The sequence below is a fragment of the Aquarana catesbeiana genome, unplaced genomic scaffold, assembly GCF_042186555.1.
Source record: "Aquarana catesbeiana isolate 2022-GZ unplaced genomic scaffold, ASM4218655v1 unanchor234, whole genome shotgun sequence".
Classification (NCBI taxonomy): Eukaryota; Metazoa; Chordata; class Amphibia; order Anura; family Ranidae; genus Aquarana; species Aquarana catesbeiana.
The window spans coordinates 181,144-203,371 of NW_027362662.1; the positions used below are offsets into that span (position 1 = coordinate 181,144).

The 22,228-nt window shown below is 47.7% G+C and overlaps 1 protein-coding gene and 1 pseudogene across 1 annotated transcript in view; one reads left to right on the forward strand and one right to left on the reverse strand.

Annotated features, from left to right (window-relative positions):
* LOC141121921 (uncharacterized) overlaps positions 1-22,228 on the reverse strand; it is a 186,083-nt gene that overhangs the window by 74,429 nt on the left and 89,426 nt on the right. The gene's annotated exons all lie outside the window — the stretch shown is intronic.
* Positions 2,857-2,975, forward strand: LOC141121931 (5S ribosomal RNA; annotated as a pseudogene).

Below are 22,228 nucleotides of genomic sequence, written 5' to 3' on the forward strand. Positions count from 1 at the left end.
ATCTTTACACACATCAGAGATCTCACACAGGGGAGAAGCCGTATTCCTGTCCTGAGTGCGGGAAATGTTTTTCACTGAAGTCTAATCTTTACACACATCAGAGATCTCACACAGGGGAGAAGGCGTATTCCTGTCCTCAGTGTGGGAAATGTTTTTCACTGAAGTCCAGTCTTTACACACATCAGAGATCTCACACGGGGGGAGAAGCCACTTTCCTGTCCTGAGTGAGGGAATTGTTCAGGGAAGAAGCACACCCTGATATACACCTCAGATATACAGCTGTGGTCAAAGGTTTTGAGAATGACACAAATATTAAATTTCTTGTTCATACATCACGGGACACAGAGGCTTAGTAATTACTTGGTGGGTTAGATAGTCAAAAAGTGAAGATGTTTTTTCTATAAGTTATGTCCACCTAATAAAACACCGCTCTGCGCCTAAGGCTATGAGATTCCTGTGATAAACTAATGATAATAGTAATAAAATGTTTTACAACAATATAAATGTAAAAATATGTCATAAAGTTACTAAAAGCAGCTGCTCAAAAATCACGTCAAAAATCAAAAAGGCAATATACAAAAACTTAAAGTCTCTTTCAATATTGCAGCAGCGCTCTAACTGCTCAAACAAAGGCAGGTTCAATAAGTTCAGTTCATGCATAGGATGATGTGGGCAGTGGGGAAGATTTGGATATCGCTTTCACTGCATTCCGTGTAGGGTACTTCCACCATGTAATAACACCACGTGAGGGATAACTTCCCCTATGGGGATGCACTCATATATGGTTAAGGGGGGCTTTTCGGAATAAAGGTTTTTATGTTTTAAACAATATCACACTATGTGGACATTCCATTTCTCCCCTATGGTTCATTCCGAGCGCCAAATAGCGTGACTGACACCTGGTGGACGTTTGAGTTGGAGCGGTGGAGAAGCTTTTTATGAACCAGGGCTCATTACAACTGTATTTCTGGTGAGTGCATCCCCATAGGGGAAGTTATCCCTCACGTGGTGTTATTACATGCTGGAAGTACCCTTAATGGAATGCAGTGAAAGTGATATCCAAATCTTCTCCACTGCCCACATCATCCTATGCATGAACTGAACTTATTAAACCTGCCCTTGTTTGAGTAGTTACAGCGCTGCTGCAATATTGAAAGAGACTTTAAGTTTTTGTTTATTGCCTTTTTGATTTTTGGGTTAGATAGTCACCTTCAGGTGATTGGACACTGGTAACCCTAATTACAAGTGAGTTCCTCCCCTATATAACCCCTTCCATATGGCGAGTACCTCAGTTTTTTCGCCAGTGTCTAAGGTGGTTGGTCACGTTCAAGATGTGCTAAGAAGCAAGCTCTGCTTTATGGTCTCTGCGAAGGCCTAGGAGCTATACAACCAGATCCATGCCTTGGGCCTATACTAAAATGCTGAAGATGGATGGTACCCGGGCCTCATGATAAGAAGAAACAAGGTTTTGCCTGTAATGTCTCTCCTTGGAGGTCTGGGCTCTGGGATCCAAACCTCCTTGGTGTACTAATATAACAGTGGCATGAAAGGTCCCTGGCAGAGTCTTTTACAGGTCCAGGGAGGAGATTGCTGTAAATAGGAACCCAGAACCCTGAGGGTTGGCACAACACTACCCGCCGTGATGGGTGAAGGCTGGAATATGTCTGTTCTCAGCAGTTCCTGTGGCGGGGATAAGGTAAGTGAAGACAATCTTAAAGTTTACACATTATGGAATATCTTCTGCGAGTAGTTGCATGTCTTACCAGGTTTCCGCCACTAGAGGGAGTAAGAGACAACCTGGTGTATCCTTACATGCCTTCCAGGATACACGCTCAGTGAAGCTGGTCTGTGAATGCCGCTCACCTCCTCCACTGCAGGCTCTGCCACATAAACACTAAAGGGGGATCCCACGCAGTCCTCTGATGGTCTCCTTTCTCCCACCTCACTGCCGCCATGACGGTCCTATGGGCACGCAGGAGGCGCGCTTTTACAGCAGGGGAGGGGGGCGTGGTTGCGGCGCAGTGCATGTGTGGTGTGCACGGCGCACCGCGGCCGTTTTTAAAAGCGCTAGAGCTCCTGTAAGCGGTGGGACACAGAGCTGTGGGCTTAGTAAGCATCCCAGTGGATCGGATCCTGGCAAACCTAAGACATCTACTCGGCATCAGGTTGTGCAGTTTATAGCTAATGTTTATATTATAAGACTATAGCACAACAGTGATTGCACTTTACACTAGTACCTCTGCTTATCTCAGCTTAGGACTATGTCTCTCCATAAGAGGGCTTCAGAGGCAGGTAAGAAATCACGCCTTGATCTAAATGTTCAATCCCCCTGAAAGACTGGATGCAGCTGCACAGCATAAGCCATTTCCCCTGGCAGGCTTGCAGCCTCTCCCAACATTGCAGACCTGCATAGGTCTTTCAAAGACAGTTGTTTGCATTGCAGTGTGTGGTGTACTTGAGAAGTTAACTGTTTAATCACAGCATCCTCTCAAGAGGGAAAAAGATTGGGATAATTCCCCTTACCCTGCCCTAAATCTTCAATCAAGAGGATCTACAATCTGATGATGAAAGATCACCATCAGGGAACAGGTGCAATCTGATGAAGCGGAGGTATCAGAGGCCTCGCAAGCTCAGGAGTTGTAGCTGAAATCTTTTGCAGAGATTCAGGCTGCGCATAATTTACCCTCAGCCTAGACGTCCGGGGCCTCCGCCTCCTGCTTGGGTTTTTTTATTAAAATCCCCATAAAGCTTCTTGTACCTGTCCAAGTCCGTCATCAATACAAGGTGTGGCACCTCCAAAAAAATCCTCATGCAGGTGCTTGCTTATAAACTAGCCAAATGCACAACTGCTGAGATGTCTACGGTCACATCACCCTGAGAAAGCCCGATCTCATCTGATCTCAGAAGCTAAGCAGGGGCAGGCCTGGTTAGTACCTGTATGGGAGATCACCTGGGAATACCAGGTGCTGTACACGGTTCTGTGCACATTGTTGCTAGCACAAAACGGCTAAACGCATGAGTGCAGGAACGCATGTCAAGCAGAGGACAAACTTTCTTTATATAAGTCCATATTGCATGAATTACCTGAGGATGGAATGTATAAAATGCATGTGGCAGAACATGTAATATGTAACACATAGAAATACATGTTTTTTTGCTGTTTGTGGTGGGCTTACATAGTCGCATGAGAATGTGCTTAAAAATCGCATGAATGCCTAAAATCGCATAATTGCCTAAAAAACGCATAAATACCTGTTTGTGTAAGGATACAGGGTCGCACAAGAGTGCTTAACCTCACAAGAGTCCTTATTTGCCCGGGGATACCCGCTCACGCAGAAAGGCTTTTTGTTTTCACAGAAATGCCTAAATCGCATAAGAATGCTTGGATGCATAATGTTGCGGGGTCACACAAGGGTGTTTGACCTCTCAGAGGTCCTTAATTACCCAAGGATACTTGATCACCCAGAGAGGCTTGTTTTACAGAAATGCCTAAAAAACGCATTGAGATGCTTGATTGCATAAAGATGCTGGATCGCACAGGGGTGCTTGATCTCGCAAGAGTCCTTGATTACGCAAGGATACTTGGTCACGCGAAGAAGCTAATTTTTTTCCAAAAGATGCTTAAATCTCATAAGGATGCTTGATTGCATAAAGATGCTGGATCGCACAAGGGTGCTTGATCACACGAGGATCCTTGATCTCACAAGGGTACTTGTCCGCACAGTAGTGCTTATAATGCACAGAATGTTTGGTTGCATAAAAGATGCTGAATCGGATAAGAATGAAGGATCGCCTAAGGTTGCATGATCACCTAGATTTGGCATGGTTGCATAGCGAGGCATGTTTTTTTAGCCTCCTTTAATTATACAGGATACCACCCTTTGGGGGAAGAATTCTTGGCATCAATAGACATCAAAGATGCTTATTTGCATGTGCCAATATTTCTCGCTCACCAAAGGTTTTTAAGGTTTGCGGTGGATCGGCGCCACTTTCAATTTGTGGCCCTACCTTTCGGTCTTGCTACAGCCTCTCGAGTGTTCACAAAGGTTCTAGCTCTGCCCTTGGCAAATCTAAGGGCTCAGGGCATAACAGTGACAGCTTATCTGGACGATTTGTTATTCATAGAGCAATCCATAGCATGCCTAAGCCACAATGTGCTCAGCACGGTAAGATACTTGGAAGTCTTTCAGACTTCAGGGTCATCCTGTCTGGACACAATCCAACAATGCCACGGCAGTGGCTTCTATCAATCATCAAGCAGGCACCAGAAGTCTGGATGCCCAAAAAGAGGTGAATCACATCTTTCTGTGGGCAGAAAGGCATATTACTTGCCTATCTTCGGTCTTTATTCCAGGGGTGGAAAATTGGCAGGCGGATTTTCTAAGAGAATGGTCTCTACACCCCCACATATTCAGGGGAGTGCCCCAGATGTAGACTTGTTCACGTCCAGATTCAACAGGAAGCTGGACAACTTTGTGTCAAAAAAAAAAAAAAAAGGATCTGCTAGCTTAAGGGTCAGATGCCTTAACGGTTCCGTGGGATCAGTACTCTCTGATATATACTTTTCCTCCAATTCTGCTACTTCCGCTGTTCTTTTGGAGGGTCAAAAGGGAAGCAAAGTCGGTCATTCTAGTGGCCCCAACTTGGCCCAGACAACCTCGGTATGCAGAGATCGTAAAGATGGCAGTAGGGAAACCCTGGGTTCTTCCGCTATGCCCAGATCTACTCTCGCAAGGTCCAATATTCCATCCAGCCTTACGAAGTCTGAATTGACAGTTTGGCTGCTGAAACTCACATTCTAAAAGGCCATGGGCTCCCAGAATCAGTCCTTTCCACTCTGGTTAATGCCAGGAAGCCAGCCTCCAGGCCGGCTTACAGAACCTGGAAAGCATATGTTTCCTGGTGTGAACCCAGGGGGTGGTATCCAAAAAAAGTATGCCATTAACAGGATCCTTGCCTTTCTTCAGTTAGGCATAGAAATGAAGCTGGCTTTGAGCACTATCAAAGTCCAAATCTCTGCCTTGTCAGTATTCTTTCAAAAGCCACTTGCCTCACATTCCCTGGGCCAGGCCTTTGTTCAGGGGGAACTACGCTTAAATCCGCCAGTCAAACCTCCTGTGTGCCCATGGGATCTGAATTTGGTTTTGTCCTTTTTGCAAGAACAACCCTTTGAACCATTGCACCATGCTTCTTTAGTTCTGACAAAAAAAATGGTCTTTTTGGTAGCCATTTCCTCAGCTAGAAGGGTATCAGAATTAGCAGCTCTTTCTTGTAAAGAGCCATACTTGATTATTCACAAAGACAGGGTGGTGTTGCGTCCTCACCCGACTTTCTTACCTAAGGTAGTGTCAGGATTCCATCTGAATCAAGATGTGGTTCTACCGTCCTTTTTTCCAGATCCGCAGTCTGCGGAAGAGGAGTTGTTACTGACTGCTCTTACAACATCGAGAGAGTGTATCTATCTGCAGGTAACCGCTCAGATACGAAAGTCTGATTGTCTGTTTATTCTGCCAGAAAGGGCCAGACAGCGTCGAAATCCACTATTTCTAGATGGATTCGGCAGGTTATTATTCAGGCCTATGGTTTAAAAAAGAAGATTCATCCTTTTCAGGTTAAAGTGCACTCAACTAGAGCGGTTAGTGCTTCATGGGCAGTGCATCCGTAGGCCTCCTTGGCTCAGATCTGCAAGGCTGCAACTTGGTCTTCAGTCCATACATTCACTAGATTCTATCAGGTAGATGTAAGAGGGCATGAGGATGCTGTCTTCGGGCACAGTGTGCTGCAGGCAGCAGTTTAGATGCTCTTGTCCGTTGGCGGTCTTGTATTTTCTGATCTGTGTCTCCCTCCCCTGAATTTGGCATTGCTTTAGGACATCCCACTAAGTAATTACTAAGCCTCTGTGTCCCGTGATGTATGAACAAGAAAATAGGATTTTTAAATACAGCTTACCTGTAAAATCCTTTTCTTGGGAATGCATCACGGGACACAGAGCTCCCACCCCTCTTCGGGATTATACGTTGGGGTACTTATTGCTTTGCTACAAAACTGATGTACTCTCCATATGGGAGGGGTTACATTATGGAGGAACTCACTTGTAATTAGGGTTACCAGTGTCCAATCACCTGAAGGTGACTAACCCACTAAGTAATTACTAAGCCTCTGTGTCCCGTGATGTATTCGCAAGAAAAGGATTTTACAGATAAGCTGTATTTAAAAATCCTATTTTTCACAAAGTCTGCTGCCTCAGTTTTTATGATGGCAATTTGCATATACTCCAGAATGTTATGAAAAGTGATCAGATGAATTGCAATTAATTGCCATGAAAATGAACTGAATCCCATAAAAAACATTTCCACTGCATTTGTGAAGAAGACTTCAGGGCGCCTAAGAAAGTCCAGCATGCCCCAGTTCTCCTACAGGTGATTCAGCTGCGGGATCGAGGCTCCACCAGTGTAGAGCTTGCTCAGGAATAGCAGCAGGCAGGTGGGAGTCCATCTGCATGCACAGTGAGTTGAAGACTTTTGGAGAGTCGCCTAGTGTCAAGAAGGGCAACAAGTCACTTCTCCAGGAAAAACATCAGGGTCAGACTGATATTCTGCAAAAGGTACAGGGATTGGACTGCTGAGGACTGGGGGGAAGTAAGTTTCTCTAACAAATCCCCTTTCCCATTGTTTGGGGCATCTGGAAAAAATCTTTGTCCAGAGAGGAATAGGTGGGTGCTACCATCAGTCCTGTGTCATGCCAACATTAAAGCATCCTGAGACCATTCATGTGTGGGGTTGTTTCTCGGCCAAGGGAGTGGGCTCACTCACAATTTGCCTGGAATAAAGAATGGTACAAAAACATCCTCCGAGAGTAACTTCTCCCAACCATCCAAGAACAGTTTGGTGAGAAACAATGCCTTTTCCAGTATGATGGAGCACCTTGCTATAAGGCAGAAGTGAGAACTAAGGGGCTTGGGGAACAAAACATGGACATTTTTGGTCCATGGTCAGGAAACTCCCCAGACCCTAATTCCATTGAGAACTTGTGGTTAACCCTCAAGAGGCAGGTGAATAAAAAATTGCCACAAATTCTGACAAACTGCAAGCATTGCTTATGCAAGAATGGGGCGGGGGGAGACGGCCATCAGTCAGGATGTGGCCCAGAAGTTGAGTGACAGCATGCCAGGGGAAATTGGAGAGGTCTTGAAAAAGAAGGGTTATCACTTCAAATATTGACTCTGTATAAACTTTATGTAATTGTCAATAAAAGACTTTGACACGTATTATACTTCAGTATCCCATAGTAACATCTGACAGAAACATCTAAAAACACTGAAGCAACAGCCTTTGTGAAAATTAATATTTGTGTCTTTTTAAAAACTTTTGACCACGGCTGTACTCCATGGCTGATCTTCATCATGTAAGAAACAGTTGATAAGGAGATCAGAGATCACCAAAGACATGGATGAAGTGTTGTACTGTGTTGGCCATAGATAGAAATAGAAAAATAAAAATTGAGTCATTACCTTTCATTGTGGTGTAAGATTTCACAAATGCTTGAAGTTCTATTTTGAAGAACAAAAACATTGAATGAATGGGACAAGCATTTGCCCAGCCATGACAAATATCAGACGTATTTTGTATAATTGGCCATAATGCTGTATGATGCTCTTTTTACTGATGGAGGCATTTCAAGAAATATCCCTCATTATGACCACTTGATGGAGCTGACGATCAAAGAAAATCACTATGTTAATTAAATTATGGCCCAAATATATCACAGCTGGGCAAATGCTCGTAACATTCATTCAACAAATTCTCTATATATATAGATCCCTTAGGCATGGTTTCATACTGATGACTGAGATCATACTCATGGACTTATGAGTTCTAAGATAATCTTGATGTTTCCACTCTGCGCAAAATCCAAACTAAACTCTCATAATACAGCGTGAAGTGGTCAGGAACATGCCATATACAGCCCTGTGTATAGAGTGCAGTGCTCAGGAACATGTCATATACAGTCCAGTGTATAGAGTGCGGTGGTCAGGAACATGTCATATACAGTCCTGTGTATAGAGTGCGGTGGTCAGGAACATGTCATATACAGTCCTGTGTATAGAGTGCGGTGGTCAGGAACATGTCATATACAGTCCTGTGTATAGAGTGCATTAGTCAGGAACATGTCATATACAGCCCTGTGTATAGAGTGTGGTGGTCAGGAACATGTCATATACAGTCCTGTGTATAGAGTGCAGGGGTCAGGAATAGGGATGAGCCGAACACCCCCCTGTTCGGTTCACACCAGAACTTGCGAACAGGCAAAAAATTTGTTCGAACACCGTTAAAGTCTATGGAACACGAACATAAATAATCAAAAGTGCTAATTTTAAAGGCTTATATGCAAGTTATTGTCATAAAAAGTGTTTGGGGACCTGGGTCCTGCCCCAGGGGACATGGATCAATGCAAAAAAAAGTTTTAAAAACAGTCGTTTTTTCGGGAGCAGCGATTTTAATAATGCTTAAAGTGAAACAATAAAAGTGTAATATTCCTTTAAATTTCGTACCTGGAGGGTGTCTATAGTATGCCTGTAAAGCAAAATGACATTTCAAAGGAAAAAAAGTCATTTAAAACTACTCGCGGCTATTAATGTATTGCCAGTCCGACAATACACATAAAAGTTCATTGATAAAAAACGGCATGGGAATTCCCCACAGGGGAACCCCGAACCAAAATAAAAAAAAAAATGATGTGGGGGTCCCCCTAAATTCCATACCAGGCCCTTCAGGTCTGGTATGGATATTAAGGGGAACCCCGGCCACAATTAAAAAAAAAGGCATGGGGTCCCCCTCAAAATCTATACCAGACCCTTCAGGTCTGGAATGGATTTTAAGGGGAACCCCACACCAAAATTAAAAAAGAAATGGCGTGGGGTCCCCCCCAAAAATCCATACCAAACCCTTATCCGAGCACGCAACCTGGCAGGCCGCAGGAAAAGAGGGGGGGGGATGAGAGAGCGCCCCCCGTCCTGAACTGTACCAGATCACATGCCCTCAACAGTGGGAGGGTGCTTTGGGGTAGCCCCCAAAACACCTTGGCCCCATGTTGATGGGGACAAGGGCCTCATCCCCACAACCCTTGCCTGGTGGTTGTGGGGGTCTGCGGGTGGGGGGCTTATCGGAATCTGAAAGCCCCCTTTAACAAGAGGACCCCCAGATCCTGGCCCACCCCCCTGTGTGAAATGGTAAGGGGGTACAAAAGTACCCCTACCATTTCACAAAAATGTTAAAAATGACGAGACAGTTTTTTGACAATTCCTTTATTTAAATGCTTCTTCTATCTTCTTTCTTCTATCTTCCTTCGGTTACTTCCTGCATCTTCTTCTTCTTCTGATTCTTCCTCCAGTGTTCTCGTCCTGCATCTTCATCCGCGGTGTCTTTTTCCCTTTTTCGAATGAGGAGCGGCCTAAGGAGAAGAAGGGAAGAAGGCGCCGCGGATGAAGATGCAGGAAGAGAACACCGGAGGAAGAACCAGAAGAAGAAGATAGAGGAAGAAACCGAAGGCAGCTAGAAGGTAGAAGAAAGAAGAAGCATTTAAATAAAGGAATTGTCAAAAACTGTCTCTTGTCATTTTCAACATTTTTTGTGTGAAATGGCAGCCATTTCACACAGGGGGAGGGCTGGGATCTGGGGGTCCTCTTGTTAAAGGGGGCTTCCAGATTCCCATAAGCCCCCCGCCCACAGACCCCCACAACCACCGGGCAAGGGTTGTGGGGATGAGGCCCTTGTCCCCATCAACATGGGGACAAGGTGTTTTGGGGGCTACCCCAAAGCACCCTCCCACTGTTGAGGGCATGTGGCCTGGTACGGTTCAGGAGGGGGGGGCGCTCTCTCATCCCCCCTCTTGTCCTGCGGCCTGCCAGGTTGCGTGCTTGTATAAGGGTCTGGCATGGATTTTTGGGGGGACCCCACGCCATTTTTTAAAAAATTTTGGCGCGGGGTTCCCCTTAAAATCCATACCAGACCTGAAGGGTCTGGTATAGATTTTGAGGGGGACCCCACGCCATTTTTTTTTAAAATTTATTTTGGCCGGGGTTCCCCTTACTATCCATACCAGACCTGAAGGGCCTGGTATGGAATTTAGGGGGACCCCCCACGTCATTTTTTTTAAAATTTTGGTTCAGGGTTCCCCTGTGGGGAATTCCCATGCCGTTTTTATCAATGAACTTTTATGTGTATTGTCGGACCGGCAATTAATAGCTGCGAGTAGTTTTAAATGGCTTTCTTTCCTTTGAAATGTCATTTTGCTGTCAGACTATTCTAAACACGGGAAACATGCGTCCCTTTACAGGCATACTATAGACACCCCCAGGTACGAAATTTAAAGGAATATTACACTTTTATTGTTTCACTTTAAGCATTATTAAAATCACTGCTCCCGAACTTTTTTTTGCATTGATCCTTGTCCCCTGGGGCAGGACCCAGGTCCTCAAACACTTTTTATGACAATAACTTGCACATAAGCCTTTAAAATTAGCACTTTTGATTTCTCCCATAGACTTTTAAAGGGTGTTCCACGGCTTTCGAATTTGCCGCGAACACCCCAAATTGTTCGCTGTTCGGCGAACGGGCGAACAGCCAATGTTCGAGTCGAACATGAGTTCGACTGGAACTCGAAGCTCATCCCTAGTCAGGAACATGTCATATACAGCCCTGTGTATAGAGTGCAGTGGTCAGGGACATGTCATATACAGCCCTGTGTATAGAGTGCAGAGATCAGGAACATGTCATATACAGCCCTGTGTATGGAATGCATTGGTCAGGCATTTACTGTCAGAGAGGTTACCTGGTTGGGCGCCGGGGCGCGTTGGCGTTCGTGTTCCTGTGCGTGCTGGGGCGCGTGTCCCTGTGGGCACCGGCGCGCCTGGGCTGACCGGCCGTGGCGTGCGGGGTGGCGTCCGGGCGTTTGTGCGTGCGCGCGTTCACGCTAACGCGCGTCCGCGTTAGCGCGCGTCCGCCTGTGGGCGCTGCCTTTGTCGTGCCCGGCGGCGTGGGCGTGCGTGCTGGTGTCGGGGGCGCGCTCGGGCGCGCGGGCGTGCGACGCACCTTGGCGAATCGGCGCGCGCATGTGCGCGGCGTTTTGGCGCCAATCAGCCTATTTGAAGCCTGCCTCTGCACTGAACGGGTGCTGCCTGATCAAACAGCTCTGTGTCTTGTCCCGTGATCATCCTGTGTTCCTGTATCTCCGTAGTGTTTTCCCGTTGTGACCCGGCTACCTTTGGACCTTCCTTGACTGCTGCCTGAACCCGACCCCGGCTTGTCTGACTTCGCTTCTGCCTTCTCCCTTGTACCGTTGCCGCCAGCCCGTTGCCGACCTCTGCCTGTGTGTGACCAAGTCTGATTAACTCCTGCTCAGCATCTGCTCCATCAAGTCTCAAGCTCTACCGGTTGCTTGCCAGACCACTGTGCTCCAGGACTTTACTTCAGGCTCTCATACCACTCCGCACTCGCGGGCCTCCTGTCTGCTCTACCAGGGGCCCCGAATCGGACACGTAAGGGAGCCTACCCTCTGCCCACGTGGACTCATCTGTCTGGTAAGTGTGGAACCTGACAGTATCAGGCAGCCATGACTGAGTCCGGGCAGGGGGCCTCCCCCATGGATGAACTGTGCAGGCACCTAGCGGGCCTTACTCAAGCCGTTAAAAGCCTACAGGAAGGCTACACCAGATTGGAAGGACAGGTTCAGGCCCTCGCAGCCTCTCCTCCTGGGGCAGTTCCTGCCAACCCTGTTTCAGCACCCGCTGTAGTGATGCTCCCTCCAGAACCCAGGGTGCCTACACCCGAAAAATTCTCCGGAGAACGCAGTAAGTTCCGAGCGTTTCGCAACGCATGCGAGCTCTACTTCGCTTTGCAGCCCCGAACATTCTCCCTGGAAGTTACTAAAGTGGGGTTCGTCATATCCCTGTTGACCGGAGAGCCTCAAACCTGGGCCCACCGCTTATTGGAGCAAAAGGCCCAATCTCTTGATTCCCTAGATGCCTTCTTCCTAGCTATGGCTCAGTTGTATGAGGACCCCCAGCTAACAGCCACGGCAGAGGCCGCTTTACATGCCCTTCAACAAGGTCGCAGAGCTGCTGAAGACTACGCCGTGGAGTTTAGGCGTTGGAGCTTGGATACGGATTGGAATGACGCAGCCTTGCGTCACCAATATCGGCTGGGGTTGTCAGATCCTCTAAAGGACGAATTGGCACGAGTGGGAATACCTCAGACACTGGAAGAGTTAATTAATCTGTCCATCCAGATCGACCGCCGTCTCAGGGAGAGACGCTCTGAGAGGTCTGTCAGTCACCCACGCCTTACCTGGATGTTGCCCAGGGCCCCTAGTGCCTCAAACCAAGCTCCACTGGTCTCTTCTACCCCTGGCCCGGAGGCCCCGGAGCCCATGCAGTTGGGATTGCTCCGTCCCTCTCTGACTTCTGAGGAGAAGACACGTAGGCGCACACTCAATCTATGCCTGTACTGTGGGGAGTCTGGTCATTTTGCAAGAGCATGCCCAAACAAAAGACGTAAGTGTCTGTCGTCTTCTTCATTGTGTGCACCTGTCCTACCTAGTACTGGTAACCATTTAACTTTCTCCATTGTATTACAGTTACCTGGAAGGAGCATCCCAGTACCGGTCATCATTGACTCCGGAGCTTGTAGTGGTTTCATTGACCGGACCTTCGTCGAAACCCACCATATTCCCACTCAGACTAAAGCTCAAGGACTGGCAGTTTTTCTAGCGGATGGCTCCACCCTCCGCTCCGGACCCGTCACTCAAGAAACGGTTCCTCTGTTGGCCACCATTGGCCCGGAACACCAGGAACTTTTACGCCTAGATATAATTTTCTCTCCTCTCTTCCCAGTCATCCTAGGAATGCCTTGGCTACAGGCCCACAATCCCAGTATCAACTGGTCCACAGGCAAGATTCAGTTTTCCTCAGAATATTGCAGACAACACTGCTTACGGGGGACCCCATTAACTTCCTCCCAATGCCTGCGCATAGACTCTGAAGCCAAGCCCTGCCAAGATCTTCCTGAACCTTACCGGGATTTCCTGGATGTGTTTAGCAAAAAAGGAGCAGAAACCCTTCCAGTACATCGACCCTATGATTGCCCAATAGAACTCTTACCAGGCACCGAAGTCCCCTTTGGAAGGATCTTCCCTCTAACTGAGCAGGAGTTGGGCACTCTGAAAACGTATATAGACGAGAACCTAAAGAAAGGGTTCATCCGTCCTTCCACGTCTCCAGCTGGGGCAGGTATCTTCTTCGTGGAAAAAAAGGATCACTCCTTACGTCCTTGTATTGACTATCGGGAGCTCAATAAAATTACTATTAAAAACAGATACCCGCTACCCCTGGTTCCCGAGCTATTTCAGAGATTGGGATCGGCTACCGTCTTTACCAAGCTAGACCTCCGTGGAGCCTATAACTTGATCCGCATAAGAGAAGGAGATGAGTGGAAGACGGCCTTTCGTACTCGATTTGGACATTACGAATATCTCGTCATGCCTTTTGGTCTGTGCAATGCACCGGCAACGTTCCAGCATTTCATCAACGATGTCTTCCATGACTTACTGGATTTATATGTCATCGTTTACTTGGACGATATCTTAGTTTTCTCGGCCTCCCTGATGGAACATCGTAAGCATGTACGAAATGTACTTTCCCGGCTCAGACAACACGGACTGTACGCCAAACTTGAAAAATGTGAATTCGATCTCCAATCTATCCAGTTCCTGGGCTTGATTATTTCCCCCGATGGCATTAAAATGGATCCACAGAAAGTATCCGCTATTCTGGATTGGCCTGCACCAACTGACAAAAAAGGAGTACAACGCTTTATTGGCTTTGCCAATTTCTATAGAAAATTTATTAAAGGATTTTCTTCAATTATAACTCCCATCACAGAGCTTACCAAACAAGGATGTCGTTTCCATTGGACCCCTGCGGCTCAAGAGGCCTTTGAAAAACTTAAGGCGCTGTTCACCTCAGCCACTATCCTCAAGCACCCCAACCCTGCCTTGCCTTTCGTCCTAGAGGTAGATGCGTCTGAGGTTGCAGTCGGAGCTGTACTTTCACAGAGACAGGGTGCCCAAGCACTTCTGTACCCTGTGGGATTCTTCTCACGCAAACTTTCTCCGTCCGAGAAAAACTACGACGTGGGTGATCGGGAGCTTTTAGCCATTAAAACGGCTCTGGAGGAATGGCGTTACCTTCTGGAAGGCGCAGCACACCCCATTTTGATCTACACAGACCATAAGAACTTGGAATATTTAAGGACAGCCAAGAGATTGAGACCCCGGCAGGCCAGATGGGCACTTTTTTTTTCCCGATTTATTTTTCATATTACGTTCAGACCCGGATCCAAGAATGTTAAACCTGATGCCCTCTCCCGGATGTTTCTCGATTCTGAAAGAACCGTGTCCCCAGATACCATCCTTCCCTCTGGAAATTTCTTAGTCCTTCAGGAGGATCTAATTTCCCGAATCAGACGCGCCTCTATGGGGATGTCTCCACCTGTTGAGTCCTGTACCAAGGATGGACTGTTCTGGTTCAAGAATAAGATTGTGGTCCCTGAGGAGTTAAAGGTAGAGGTGTTAAGTTTATGTCATGACCACAAACTGGCTGGCCACTTCGGCACTCGGAAAACAATCGACCTCGTCCAACGCACCTTTTGGTGGCCGTGTCTTACTAAGGATTGCAAGGACTATGTGGAGTCCTGTAACACGTGTGCCAGAAACAAGACTAGCAGAACAAGAGCATGGGGCCTGTTGAGACCATTGCCAGTTCCTGAGAGACCTTGGACCATGATATCAATGGACTTTATTGTTGAGCTTCCACCATCAGAAGGTTTTTCGTCCATTTTCGTTGTGGTTGACAGGCTGTCTAAAATGGCCCACTTCCTCCCCATGAAGGGCACCCCTTCTGCCAAGGAGACTGCTTCCATCTTCATTAAGGAGATTGTCAGGCTGCATGGAGTCCCGACCAATATAGTCTCGGACAGGGGCGTCCAGTTCACTTCCAGATTCTGGAAGGCCCTTTGTGGCGCGCTTGAGATCGAGTTGTCTTTCTCTTCAGCTTACCACCCTCAGTCAAATGGGCAAACCGAGAGGACGAACCAGACTTTGGAGCAATACATCCGCTGTTTTTCTGCTTTTTCTCAGGATGACTGGGCCTCCCTGCTTCCCATCGCAGAGTTCTCCTACAATAATTCTCTACATTCAGCTACGAACCAGTCTCTGTTTTTTGCCAATTACGGTTTCCACCCATCCTTCTTGCCCGGATCATTCTCCGAATGTCCTGTTCCTGCAGTATCCCAAACTTTGGACTTCTTCTCTAACAACAATAAATTGCTGCAGGAGACCATGACCAAGGCCCAGGAAGATTACAAAAAAATCTTTGACAGGAAGAGACGGGGGGAACTTGTCCTCGAACCCGGCAATTCTGTCTGGCTGTCTACCACTAATCTCAAGTTGGCCTGCCCATCCAAAAAACTGGGCCCCAAATATCTGGGTCCCTTCCGGATCAAGAGGAAAATCAACAATGTGGCCTACGAACTGGACCTTCCTAATTCTCTAAGGATACATCCAGTATTCCACGTGTCTCTTCTGAAGCCAGTCACTCCTAACTTCTTCTCTGGTCGCAATATTGGTCCACCCAAACCTATTGTGGTTAATGGCGAAGAGGAATTCGAAGTGGAAGCAATTCTAGATTGTAGAAGAAGGCACAATTAGGTGCAATATCTGGTAAAATGGAAGGGCTATGGACCCGAAGATAATTCGTGGGAGCCGGAAAGCAATTTACACGCCAGAGAACTCCTGCAGTCCTTTAAAACCTCTCATGCCTCGAAGATGGCCCAACTGGGCATCCGGAGTCTACCCTTGAGGAGGGGGCACTGTCAGAGAGGTTACCTGGTTCGGCGCCGGTGCGCGCCGGGGCGCGTTGGCGTTCGTGTTCCTGTGCGTGCTGGGGCGCGTGTCCCTGTGGGCATCGGCGCGCCTGGGCTGACCGGCCGTGGCGTGCGGGGTGGCGTCCGGGCGTTTGTGCGTGCGCGCGTTCGCGCTAACGCGCGTCCGCGTTAGCGCGCGTCTGCCTGTGGGCGCTGCCTTTGTCGTGCCCGGCGGTGTGGGCGTGCGTGCTGGTGTCGGGGGCGCGCTCGGGCGCGCGACGCGCCTTGGCGAATCGGCGCGCGCATGTGCGCGGCGTTTTGGCGCCAATCAGCCTATTTGAAGCCTGCCTCTGCACTGAACGGGTGCTGCCTGATCAAACAGCTCTGTGTCTTGTCCCGTGATCATCCTGTGTTCCTGTATCTCCGTAGTGTTTTCCCGTTGTGACCCGGCTACCTTTGGACCTTCCTTGACTGCTGCCTGAACCCGACCCCGGCTTGTCTGACTTCGCTTCTGCCTTCTCCCTTGTACCGTTGCCGCCAGCCCGTTGCCGACCTCTGCCTGTGTGTGACCAAGTCTGATTAACTCCTGCTCAGCATCTGCTCCATCAAGTCTCAAGCTCTACCGGTTGCTTGCCAGACCACTGTGCTCCAGGACTTTACTTCAGGCTCTCATACCACTCCGCACTGGCGGGCCTCCTGTCTGCTCTACCAGGGGCCCCGAATCGGACACGTAAGGGAGCCTACCCTCTGCCCACGTGGACTCATCTGTCTGGTAAGTGTGGAACCTGACATTTACAGCCCAGAGTGCAGTGGTCTCGGCCTCTGTGTATGGGACAGCAAAGGGGAGGTAATCCACAGGGCAAACAGAAGACACAGCAATGAAAAGTGGTTCTTAGGACAAGTTGAGACAGCAAAGGGAGGTAGTCCACAGAGCAGGGTACAGGGCGTTAATTCATAGGCACACAGAGCGGGGTTGGAACAGCAGGTGGTAAGTCTCTAGCACACAGGGCAGAGATCCGGGCAGACAAGGGGTTAAGTCCTTAACACACAGGGCAGGAATTCTGGGTCTTTTTTCAGGAGCAGTAATTTTAATAATGCTTAAAGTGAAACAATAAAAATTAAATATTCCTTTAAATATTGTGCCTGGGGGGTCTCCTTAGTCTGCCTGTAAAGTAGCACATCATTGAACAAAACAGCGTGAGTTCCCCCAGTCCATTACCAGGCCGTTTGGGTCTGGTGTGAATATTATCGGGAACCTCGCTCCACATTTTTTTTTTCCCACATTTTAGGCCCATACGTATTCTTCTACATATTTTTGGTAAAAAAAAAATCACAATAAGCGTTTATTTATTGGTTTGCGCAAATGTTGCACCGTTAACAAAATAGAGGATAGTTTTATGGCATTTTTATTATAATTTTTTTTTATTAGTAATGGCGGCGATCAGCGATTTTTATCGTGACTGCGACATTATGGCAGACAGAGCGGACACTTTTGGGACCATTCACATTTTTTACAGCTATCAGTGCAATTAAAAATGCATTGATTACTGTGTAAATGTGACTGGCAGTGAAGGGGTTAACCACTAGGTGGCGCTGTAGGGGTTAAGTGTGTCCTAGGAAGTGATTCTAACTGTGGGGGGGGGCTGTGTGTGACACAACACTGATCACCACTCCAGATTACAAGGAGCTGTGATCAGTGACAGTGTCCCTAGGCAGAACGGGGAAGTGCTTGTTTACATTAGGATTTCCCCATTCTTCCTCCCCGTGAGACGATCGCGGGTATCCCCGTGGACATCGAGTCCGTGGGACCCGCGATCACGCTCACGAAGCTCCCGGCGGGCGGGCGCGCCCGCAAGCTGCCTCTTAAAGGGCAACTTACAGGTACAGGATTCTGCCTGTACGTGCCCTTCTGCCGCAGTATATCTGCGTGAGGCGTTCGGGAAGCGGTTAAAGGAATATTTCATTTTTATTGTTTCACTTTAAGCATTAATAAAATCACTGCTCCCAAAAAAACATCCATTTTTAAAACTTTTTTTTGCATTGATACATGTCCCCTGGGGCAGGACCCGGGTCCCCAAACACTTTTTATGACAATAACTTGCATATAAGCCTTTTAAATGAGCGCTTTTGATTTTTCATGTTCGTGTCCCATAGACTTTAACGGTGTTCATGTGTTCTTCCAAATATTTTGCCTGTTCGGATGTTCTGTCGTGAACTGAACGGGGGGGGGGGTATTCGGCTCATCCTTACCCGGCATCAGTGTCTGAAGACTTCCCCAATATCCTAAGGCTATAGTCCTTCAACCTGCAGGATACCCCACTGACAGGGTCTGGAAACTGGCTGGGTGCCCTGCTGCCGAGGTCTGGAAAATGGCTGGGTGTCCCACCGATCAAATCTTTATAGTAGGTGCTCAGTGCTACATCCCAATGCTGGGATCCCATTGGCTATCCAAAGGTTCAACACTAGAGTCTTTAACCTGTACAAGTACCCTGACACCAAGGTGTCCAATTGTAACTTGGCATTCCATGTCTTAGTTACTAGTTTGGTTGCTAGAAACTGCTTTGCATTTTAGCACTCATCCAGATCTTTCCAAGGTAATATTTACCCATCCAGGTGCCCTAACACACCAGGAGTTGTAGGGATTATGCCTGGATCAGGGAGTGTTCATATGGAACTCTACTCTTCCCCAGCGGATCTCTACTAGAGAAGCTGTTAGAACAAGAGTCGTTATGGAATTCAGAGTGGGTGTCTGGACCACCAGGCTTTGGCACAATAGAACCAAATGGCTACAAAAGGATGTCAGGCAAGACAGCTGTAGGAATCAGCTGGGTAGCCCATGCCATACATACTAAAAACGTTATCAGGATTTTTTTATATGAAATTATAAATAATATGGATTCTTAATGAGATATGCAGAGTGAACTTCTGATGAACTTAGTATCACAAGTCAAAATGAAAGATCCTTGGAGAGCTGATTTCCAAAGACATAAACTGAGGGGAAGGTCTGATTGGGTGGACCTTGTTGTCTTCTGGTATAGTACAACTGCTTGTATTATGAGACCATGGAGATGGTACCTTCTGAATGAAAATTAAATTCTCCAAGTCATCTTAAGTTCCTAGGTTGAAATTTTTTGTGACTATAAGCACATGGAGGCAGATCACACGAAACCCGAAACGCAGGCGTTTGTTGGGGAGCCTTGGGGTACAGACAGTAGGGAAACTAGTCCACAGAACAACAGAAGACACAGCAATGAAGAATGATTCTCAGGATGGCAATATGGGACAGTAAGGGGGAGGTAGTCCACAGAGCAGGGTACAGGGCGTTAAAGTCCTCAGCACACAGGGCAGAGATCCAGGCAGACAAGGGGTTAAGTCCTTAACACACAGGGCAGGGATTCTGGGACTTTTTTTTAGGAGCAGTAATTTTAATAACGCTTAAAGTGAAACAATTACTATTAAATATTGTGCCTGGGGGGTCTCCTTAGTCTGCCTGTAAAGTAGCACATCATTGAACAAAATGGCGTGAGTTCCCCCAGTCCATTACCAGGCCGTTTGGGTCTGGTGTGAATATTATGGGGAACCCCGCTCCAATATTTAAAAAAATGGCTTGGGGGCCCCCCCAAAATCCATACCAGACCCTTATCTGAGCACCAAACCTGGCAGGCCACAGGAAAAGTGGGGAACGAGAGAGCGCCCTCCCCCTCCTGAACCGTACCAGGGCACATGCCCTCAACATGGGGAGAGAGCTTTGGGGTTCCCCTCAAAACACCTTGTCCCCATGTTGATGGGGACAAGGGCCTCATCCCCACAAACCATGCCCAGTGGTTGTGGGGATCTGCGGGTGGGGGGCTTATCGGAATCTGGAAGCCACCTGTAACAAGGGGACCCCCAGTTCCCAGCCCCCCCTATGTGAATGGGTATCGGGTACATTGTACCCCTACACATTCAACAAAAAAAGTGTAAAAATGGTAAAAATGACAGCAGACAATTTAGGACAAGTCCTTTATTTAAAAAAAAGTCCTGCTATGTCCATTTATCTTCGATCACTGCGTTCGACAGACCGAGAAAAATAAGAAAGGAAAAAACTCTGCCTCCATAGGAGGCTCCCGCTGCCTTCAGTCTTTCTGCATTGACAGCTGTTATATAGCTGAGGGCGGGGCCACTTCTGAAGTAAACGGGTGACCCTGCCCCCTCTGATGTCATGTAACATCAGAGGGGGCGGGGTCACCCGATACCTGTTCACATGGAGGGAGTCGGGATCTGGGGGTCCCCTTGTTAAAGGGGGCTTCCAGATTCCGATAAGCCCCCCACCCACAGACCCCCACAACCACCGTGCAAGGGTTGTGGGGATGAGGCCCTTGTCCCCATCAATGTGGGGACAAGGTGCTTTGGGGTGACCCCAAAGCACCCTCCCCATATGGAGGGCATGTGGCCTGGTATGGTTTGAGGGGGGCATTCTCTCGTCTCCCCCTTTTCCTGCGGCCTGCCAGGTTGCGTGCTCGGATAAGGGTCTGTATTTTGGGGGGCCCTCATGCCATTTTTTAAATTTTGGCAAGGGGTTCCCCTTAAAATCCATACCAGACTTGAAGGGCCTGGTAAGGATTTTGGGGGAACCCCCGCACCATTTTTTTTTACATTTTGGTGCAGGGTTTCCCTTAATATCCATACCAGACCTGTAGGGCCGGGTATGGATTTTGGGGGGACCCCCACGCTATTTTTTTTTTTGGTGCGGGGTTCCCCTTAATATTCATACAAGACCCAAAGGGCCTGGTAATGGACTTGGGGGGGACCCATGTCGTTTTTTTCAATGATTTTTATGTATATTGCTGGGACCCGACAATACATTACAGCCGCAAGCAATTTTAAATGCCTTTTTTTCCTTTAGAAATGTCATTTTGCTGTGGTACCGTTCTAACCACTTGCTTACTGGGCACTTAAACCCCCCTCCTGCCCAGACCAATTTTCAGCTTTCAGCGCTGTCGCACTTTGAATGACAATTGCGCGGTCATACAAGACTGTACCCAAATGAAGTTTTTATCATTTTTTTTCCCACAAATAGGGCTTTCTTTTGGTGGTATTTAATCACAGCTGGGATTTTTATTTTTTGGTAAACAAACAAAAAAAGATGGAAAATTTAGAAAAAAAAAATCATGTTTCATAGTTTGTTATAAAATTTTGCAAACAAGTAATTTTTCTCCTTCATTGGTATGCGCTGATGAGGCTGTTCCGGTGGGTACTGATAGGCTGCACTGATGGGCACGGATAGGCACAGTTAAGGCGGCACTGATAGGCACAGATAAGGCGGCACTGATGGGCACAGATAGGGTGGCACGGATGGGTACCACTGATGGGCGGCACTGATGGGGGGCACTGGTAGGTGACACTGATGGGCACTGATAGGTGGCACTGATGTGCAGCACTGTTGTTGTGGCACTGATTGTGGACGCTGATGGGTGGGCATGTGGGCGCTGATGGGTGGCACTGTGGGCACTGATGGTTGGCACTGTGGGCACTGGTAGGCAGCACTGCCGCCTATTGCTAGGTGTCACTGGCAGGGGGCACAGATGATCGCCGTCATCGGGACTGATGTCCCTCTCACGGCCACCGGTGATCGGCTTTTTTTTCCTCCTCACGCTGTCAGCGCGAGGAGAAAAAATAGCTGATTACTGGCTCTGTTTACATCACCTGATCAGCTGTCATTGGCTGACAGCTCATCACGTGGTAAGGGGTCAGGACTGACCCCTTACTCTGATCTGTGATCAAGCGAGTCTCATAGACTCGCTGATCACCGAGCGCGCCCTGCAGAGGGCGCGCAGGCTGCTCGTGCACTGGACAACGTCAATAGACGTTGTCCCGGGAAAGCAGGTCCACGCTGTTGCCATCATTCGGCAATAGCGCGGTTCTGAACTGGTTAAAATCACTGCTCCCGAAAAAACTGACGTTTTTAAAACTTTTTTTCCATTGATACATGTCCCCTGGGGCAGGACCCGGGTCCCCAAACACTTTTTATGGCAATAACTTGAATATAAGCCTAAAAAAAATGAGCACTTTTGATTTTTCATGTTCGTGTCCCATAGACTTTAACGGTGTTTGCGTGAATTTTTTTGCCTGTTCACAAGTTATGGTGCAAACCGAACCGGGGGGTGTTCGGCTCATCCCTATCCAAAATTACAATTGGCCAGAATTAAGTTTGGTCCTCCACAACAGTCCCAGATTCTCATGTGGTCTCTTGGGAAAATGAATTGCCCAACCCTGCTCTAAACATTATAGCTCCCCCTGGCTTCAGTCTGGTTATTACAATACTAGGAGGA